Raw genomic sequence first — 8,279 nt, forward strand, 5'->3', positions numbered from 1 at the left:
ATTTTGTCAACCCTTTTGTTATGTGAGATGGAAACTAAAGACACACACACACGGTTTTATGCTGGGATGCAGAACAAAGGGCTGATACTAAATTTTGGACTGCATTGGGCAATAATTTTTTTCAATAACCTTACATGACTGTTGACCTTACTATGATCTTTTCCATACATTCATCAAAAATATGCATTTTTACTTTGCAGAGTTTCTTTTAGGTTCAGCACAGTCTTGTGGTTCTCCTTTGACAGCAAAGGTAATTTTATCTTGTGTACAAGATTTTGAAGCAATTTTAGCATTAAGTGTTACTGAAACATATGGCCTAATGTTTATCTTGTCTTATGCAACATCAGTTTTATATAAAGCATGCTTTCCTGAAGCTGTTAATCTTAGGAGACACTGCTTATTTTACATGTTTTTTAGTCCAACATTTTGGAAGTGGAAAACCAGTTTAACATGAACCTCCATAATGACAGGGACCAATTGTTACTTTGCTGCTTGGCAAAGAACTAGACTGACACTCTAGGATCAACTCAGGACAAGAGATTTTCCTTCTAAGTCATCATTAATGGTAAGGAGTCTGTTGGAAACACGGATTGTGTTTCCAGCCCAAGACAAGCATAAGTGAGTTGTGTTATAGGACTGGTGGGACTCTTACTTCCCCTGCACCACTGAATGAGACAAGGTTGCAGACTGTCTATGACAATCTTTTTCCAGCAACTTGAATAATTTCCTATGATAACAAAGCAGAAATGATAAAGAACTCACATATTTATTTCCCATGGCTGAATTGCATTTATGTTTTTGTTTCATTTTTTATTTGTAGTACAAAAATTTATAAGACAGTCCTTAATTTTCTGGTCATTGGTAATTAATGCTGCAATGGCAAAACTTTTTTAAGCATGTACAGAAAAAAAACATGACCAAAGCATGCCAGGTTCTCATTTAAATCTGTACTAGGGCTACCATACAAGTGGTTTTATTCTTGGTGTTGAGTACTTTAACTGTCAGTAGTACTCTGTATGAAGAGAGCCAATTTTGGAGACTCTAAAAGGCAAGGTTATAAACTTAAACAAGCAATTCATATGCCATTTATACTGTATTGCCATTAAATCTGATACAGAGTTCTAAAACTATAAACTCATCTTTTATTTAAAGTATATTTTCATAAAAAAGGAAATCAGAAATTTTTTTTCAAAGTTAAAACCCTAACCCCACCATCTTTAGTGATACATACATTCAGAGAGCAGTTTTTCAGTTTCCTAGTAGTCTATAGTTAGTTAATATCTTTAAATTTAATTTGGCTACTCTTTAAAAAATGTGGGCATATTAATCAAAATATAAAACTAACCAGACTAATTTTTGGGTTGTGGGATTGTCTTTTAAAAAGTTGCAGTCATGTAAAGAAGAAAAATATTTTCATTCTGTTTTGTCTCAAATTTCAAATACCAGTAGATTAACATTTGAAAGAGGAGCTCTCATTTTCTCATATCTGAACAATGTACAAATCCCAGAGACAGCTTTGCCATTACAACGTAGTCAGTGTTTATTATTCTATACATATATTGATAGTAATAATTAATCATATTATTGAGCATCTTTGGAAGATTCTAAAGGAATCTAAAAAGCCCAATGAATAATGTCCTCATCTTGTATATATGGGAGTTGGAGGCACAGAGGGTAAAAGAATTTGTCCAGAATCTCACAGTAAATCAGTAACAGCATGATAACTAGAACAGAGATTTCCTGAGTCATATCTCTGCTTTAACCAGAAAATGATACTTACTATGTGAACAAGGAGTTTGAAACACATATATTTAAAAGAAATATTTTCTGTAAGCAGAATGTTTCATTTAAATTTATGGAGAAAAAAATGGAAAAATCAGTCTTTTCAGTGGATAGATTTGCAGTAAAAGAGCATAAAGGTAGGGAAAGAAATATTTTTATTTTTAGAGATTTATTTCTCAGTAATGAATATTCTAGAAGTTTGAAACAAAAAAGGTCTATCTTTAACCTTTAACTAGTAGCTATATTAGACTATACAACAAATGAAATCAGGTGCATGATCACATATATGGCAAGGTAAATTTATTTGGAGGTGAGACAAGAACTTCTGGAAGATTATATTTGAAATTGCAATTGTGTTGTTTTAAAAAATATTGTATCCACTCATTGCCTCAAACCTCAAGCAACGAATTTATTTCCCTTTTCCCTGGAGACCCATTTATATCAAATATGGTGGCACAAACATCTCTCAATTTTTCTTCAGAATTGGTCCTTTGGGATACACAATTAAATACATGAAGTTTTATTGTTGATTTACTTCTAGAATTTCCCATGTAGCTTTCCCCTGGAGACAGATACTGACCCAAACTGAAAATTCCATTGTTCTATGATTAAATTTCCTTTTTAAAAAATATTTTCTCCCATAAATATTTGTCAATTTTTTTGTGAACGCAGAGGATTTTTTTGAACAAGTATTATAATAATGAATTGTGATGCAGGGAGAATGTTTTTACTGACTTTAGTGGGCTTTTAAAAGCACATGACTAAGTTTTATTGTTTCACACCAGTTTTGGTGCTTCTTTCACCTCCTCTCCTTGTTCCATTGTAATGCTATGTGTTCTCTTACATATAGAATGTTTATATGAGGTTTATTTCATAAAGGTAACTGTAAGCTTTTCCCTTTTTATTTATCCATTTAAATTGGACTCTCATCTTCTTTGACCTTCCAAGAGCTTATCAAGAAAAAAAAAATCTGTTTTGAAAAATAAAATCTAAGAAGTGGAAATAAATACGTTTATTTTGTAAATTTTAATTAAGCAAGAAATGCTCTTTCATTTTTGGTTTTGAATGTTTCTTCATATCTCAATGCTGTTGATTTACCCTGCACTTGGCTTTTTGCAATTCAGGGAAATGTACCATGTCATTTCAGAGAACTGACTGGTATAAGAAGGAACATTTTGTTCTTGTACATGTAAAGCAGCACTGAACTTATGACACCTTATCTGACTCAGTCCATGGCTACACTTGAACCATAATTAATAGGTAATGAAATCAGTGACATGAGGAAATGTAATTGCAGTATCTTCTAATTTATGTAGAAGACATAGCTTCTGTGCTAAATATTCTAAAGTTCCTAAATATAATAGAACACTAGGGGTAGAGTTGGATGTGTTGTTCCAGGTGGTGCTGATCTAGGTTAAGAGGTTGTCATGGGTTGACATTAGACAAAATGCCAATGCACCCATGAGGGTATATTTTACCTAATGAACTCCTGTGAGATGTGGTCAAGAACAGAGCAGAGCAGGCCTAATACTTGAAACAGACAGACAATTTATTATACTACATAACAATGGACAATAGACAAGGAAAGAAAAACCCAACCACCCAAAAGCAGAAGAGAAAACCTCCCAAAACACTGCTTCTCCTCCCCCCCAATTTCCATTCCATACATGCTCACTCAGTTGACTCCAGCACATTACCTTCATCTACTTGCTTAATCCCTCAACAACCCTGGGTTCCTAATCCAAATCATCATCCTTTAAAATTCAGACAATCCACATTCCATCCAGGACGAGAGGAGTCTCTCTCGCACCACAGACCCCCACCCCACAGGAAACACAGGTCCACCATCCCGTGTTCCCACGTCACCCATGGCACTGCCTCGAAGAGTCTGCCAGGGTGACACCCTCCTTTCCATGTCCAGCACTCTCACTGCTGTCCATGGACCTGCACTGCAACAGGGCTCTTTTTAAGGATGTTTTGGCCAAGTACCAAAAACCAGCCATCTTCTCATTTTGGGACTCAGGTCCCCCCCATTTACCCCTGGGGCCGGGGGCTCCACGAAGCAGGCCAGAACGTCTCTGGGTTTGAGCCAAAAACATCCACCCAAACACAGTCTTATTTATAGTCAGGAGGGTCCAGGGTCCGTCTATGGCTATCATTATGCAAGAAAAGTCCAGCCTCATAGGCCACTCCTCTTCATTCTGGCAATCGAAGGGGCTTCTTTCCATCTCCCATTACCCTCTTGGTCCCAGGCTGTCCTCTCTCTCTCTTCTAAAACCACCAACTATGAGAATTCAGCATCCAGGGGTAACTCTCTTCTGCCTTAGAAAGAGTTAAAAGCTTTATCTCCCACCACCAAGGTCAGGCACAGGCGATCGCAGACACTGCAGGTCTCACAAGCAGCTCCAGCTCGGCACCTTCTCTCTGTGGGGGGAGGAGAGAGACGGGACCGGGGGGGGAAGGGGGGGGGAACGGGATGGGACAGGGAGGGGGACGGAAGGCACCTCCAAAGTTCTCCCTCCACCCCTCCATTCTAGATGGAAGCTGGACCAGCTCCGCTCCAGCTCCCTCTGTTCCCCACCCCGAGGCCCACCTTGCTCAGCCAGGCCCACCTTGCTCCCCTCCCCCACCCGGCCTAGCCAGGCCTGGGCAGGGGAGAGGAGAAGACGCTCCCTCTCCGAAAGCAGAGCAGGGAAAGAGGGAGTCCTGCTGGGAAATCCGGCTTTTAACCCCTCGTGTCCTCAGAGGCGTGTCCAACCTCTTAGTGGCCAACAAAGGTGCCAATACTCAGACCTAAGGACTGATTGGTTTGACCACTACTTCCAAAAAAAACTCACTTCCCTTCAAACCACGACAGAGGTGACCACAGCCTATTGACAGCTCCTCGTCACCATCCCACATACCTGCTGCCTGCTGCAGACTGACTATTGCACCCTCTGAAAGTGTAGCTGCAGAAGTAGCTGTTCCCCACATGCAGTTTACCTTTAGCAGTACCATTTCTTTGCTTGTAGCTAATTTTTGTCACAACCAAGGGTGGAGATGAGCATATTAAGATGTGTCTTAAGACCTTATCTGAATAAAAATCCATGCTTTCTACTAGTTTATTTGAATGTCTGATTAGTTAATTTAGTTAATTTAGAATACTGTACAGGCTTGTGTTTTTTTCCAATCTGAGCCTTTGAAGTATGGACTGAATGGCTTTATATCAAAGGTATAAACCCAGGGGACTTGTGTCAGTGTAGAAGTATCAGATGGGCTGTTGGATCAATAGATCATACACTTACCTGAAGATACTGATCCAACATTACTTTAAAATAGATGAATGGGCCTCTCTCAAAGGCAGTTGATCCCATCCCAAAAATAAGGCACTATTATTATTTGGAGGTTAGAGGACATGCATTCCACCATTAAGGTGCTGAAGCTTAACAAGTCTCCAAACTTTCTGGGGAGGCTTTCCACAAGATGGAATGTGAATTGTCTTCCTGAAAAGAGGAAACTTTAAAAGGACCTTTATACTACAAACCTAAAGGTGAAGTGCATTCCAGACCTTTAAACTGAGTGAGCTGCATCTTACACAAAATTTACTTCTAGATGCTCATTTAAATAATATGTGGCATGTACCTGTTGGCTACAAACAGTATAGACAATGTATCCCTCAGAATGTTACACAACAATCCTGAATATTCACTAGCTAACAATGTAAAACATGCTGATATGAAGTTGCAACTTAATGTTACTACTTCTGCCCCTTAGGCAGATCAGGGTGTAAAACCAGAAATCCTTTCCTGCATGAAATCACCAAACCCTCAACGTTTTTACAGGAGCACAAGAGGGACTCACACAGTTTAAACTAGACTAAAATGTTGTCATGTTTCTCATATTTTTTTTAATAGTGGGGTGTAGAGGAGTCATCCAGAATGATACGTTTATCCTCCTCTCTTCAAGGCAACAGACGTATAACTCTCTTTGCAAGGCAGCATCTTTTCTTAGCAGTGGAAACTAGTGATTAGCACCTTGGTGGCTCAGATCATTCCCAAAGGCAAAGGCAGTATTTGCATAAAGTCACATGGGGAAAAAAAAAAAAAAAAAGAAAAGAAAAAAAAAGAAAAGAAAAGAAAAAAAAGGAATATAAAATATAAAAGGGGGGTGGGGGGAAACTGCTAGGTCAATGAATGATTTTGAGAATCTAATTTAAAGAACTTAGCAAAGTGAAGGGCACGGTGTGCCCTGGTTGCTCTTCATAAATGTAGAGAGGTAAACACAGAGGAGAAAAAATAAAAGTTCCTGATTGAGTCAGTTTAAAAATGTAGTGAATAGAGACCCTCCTTCAAGGCAGATATTAAACAAGTCATAGGACATTGCATTTCAGGAGTCAGAAGTTAAAGAGTTTTCTGAAGCTGCACCTGGACATTTATATTAAAATATGTGTCTGCACACAACTAGGAGCAAGTAAACACTACACTCCACTGATGAGAGATAACCCAGCAGAGATCCTTTTCAAGGAAACTGTATAAATTTAATATACTTGAAAGTGACCTGAACCTTTCTTGCCCCATTTCGATCCTGAGGGGATATGTGTTCATCCTAAAGGAAGTTAAGTAGCATGCCAACCTTGGCCCTAGACTTCTCAGTTTGGGCCAAGAGCTGGAAGAAGCTGTTTAGGGAGAGAGTTAAAATTGTTCCTTCCCAGGGGGAGGAACAGTTGAAGAATCAGTCATGCCATTGCAACAACATGGTTTTGCAGGCCCTGATTGTTCAGATAATATTTTTTAGATGATATAATGACAGCCTGATATAGACAGATGTAGTAAAAACATTGTGCTCTTATCAAAATATTTGTATGAGGTTTTATTTTTCACATGAAAATTATACTAAAATATAAAAATATTACGTTTGCTAGTAGTGAGATATTCTCTTGCCAAGACTAGAGGCCAAAATGGAAATTATGTGACAGTGCAGCACTTTCTTATAGTGAAATGTGGTGTCATTTCAGAATACACTTATAACCTTTGAAACATTAGATATTTTTGCACTAGTTTCACTGGTATACTTTCATTTGTACAGATTACACCTTCATTTCACTCCAGCGCTCATATCCTCTAGAACTAGACTACACCTTTGTAAATAAAGTGCAGATGCTGAAGGTAAGTCAGGCAACATTCTTTATACATTTCTTTACAGTAGGCAAACCACAATTATCATTCTGCTTAGCTGACCTTAGTATCTGCAGGGTCACTGTAAAATGACCCTCTTCTAACCTGTCCTCCAGAGGTTGATGGCACCTCTTTTTACCTTTTTCCATGCCTGGGGCACTTGCTGGTTTTTCATATTATCTTTGCTCACCCACTGTGAAAAGTCTAAGCAAAACTACTTAAAATGTAAGACTCTCATTTTCGGTGTTGTGCATGATATCAAAGTCAAACCCTGGATAACCTCAGCCTAAGTGCCAACTCTTCCCTTTTCTGGATGATTTATTAGTGGAATCAGAGGCCATGAGCTCTCCTCCTCCAGGTGATTTCGCACCTTTGTCCGTATGGAGAAAGTCTTTCTGAAAGTAGATTTTTTTTTTCTATAGGTAGAGCAATTGAAACACTTGACAGTGTCTTTAGCACACTTAAAAAGAAGAGTTGATATTGAGTAACTACAATTTCTGGCTAATTGGGAAGATGAATTTATGGAACCTGTCTCAGACAGCCCTCTGACTCTTATAATGTCTCAATTCACATCAGTTTTTGAACTTTTTCTCCAGTATTTTGTCAAGTTGCTCAGTTTACCCAGATAGAATGAGAGTTCCCTCACAAAATCCATTGTAAGTGCAAATAAAAGACTAAGAGGAATGGGAGTTGCTAACATGAAGGGCAACCAGGACCTGTAATATTTTGTAAAGAATTGTGATATACAATTCTGTCACATTAAAAAGGGAGTTTTCCTTAATTATTAGCATTAAATTTGCCTGTCAATGCCCCAAGAAAACTGAGCCCCTTGTGCATGACATGTGAGCATCCTATTAGGGATACCATTCCCTGAGCAGTCCTGCTTGATTGGGAGGTGGTTTGACTGGTTTATTCAGGGACACACAAACAGCATAAGGGAGACCCTTCAGTGGGTCTTCCCCATTATCTGAGCTTTATTCTCTGCTGCCAGTGACTGCCAGCAGCCACGAAGGACTCGTACTTACAGTTTATGTAATTACATTCTTTATAAATATAAAATTCTGACAAGTGAAGGTTCAAGTAACTGACTGCAGAAACAATTTAAAGAAAAATCCAGACAAGCTCTAAGCCCCAGAAAAAGTATTCAGCAAAAGTATTCAGAGTGTAGTTCTTACCCAACAGGTGTCCCTACAGGACAGGTTCAGCATGATCTCAGCAGTTACAGTAGAGTCTTCTCTAACTTTTCCCCCATTCTTGAATTTTATACAATTTATTTATGTTTATTTGGTATTTGAGTGATTCTCATCAACCAAACATTTGTTACTGACTGATGCAAAATTCTGT

At 38.5% G+C, this 8,279-nt stretch overlaps 1 long non-coding RNA gene across 1 annotated transcript; it reads left to right on the forward strand.

Annotated features, from left to right (window-relative positions):
* The first annotated feature begins 3,094 nt into the window (after positions 1–3,094).
* On the forward strand, positions 3,095–6,062 carry LOC134547713 (uncharacterized). The gene is made up of 2 exons (XR_010079570.1): positions 3,095–3,203; positions 4,642–6,062. It is a non-coding gene; the product is annotated as an uncharacterized LOC134547713 (long non-coding RNA).
* The last annotated feature ends 2,217 nt before the right edge of the window (positions 6,063–8,279 follow it).

Source organism: Prinia subflava, chromosome 2 (genome assembly GCF_021018805.1).
Source record: "Prinia subflava isolate CZ2003 ecotype Zambia chromosome 2, Cam_Psub_1.2, whole genome shotgun sequence".
NCBI lineage: Eukaryota > Metazoa > Chordata > Aves > Passeriformes > Cisticolidae > Prinia > Prinia subflava.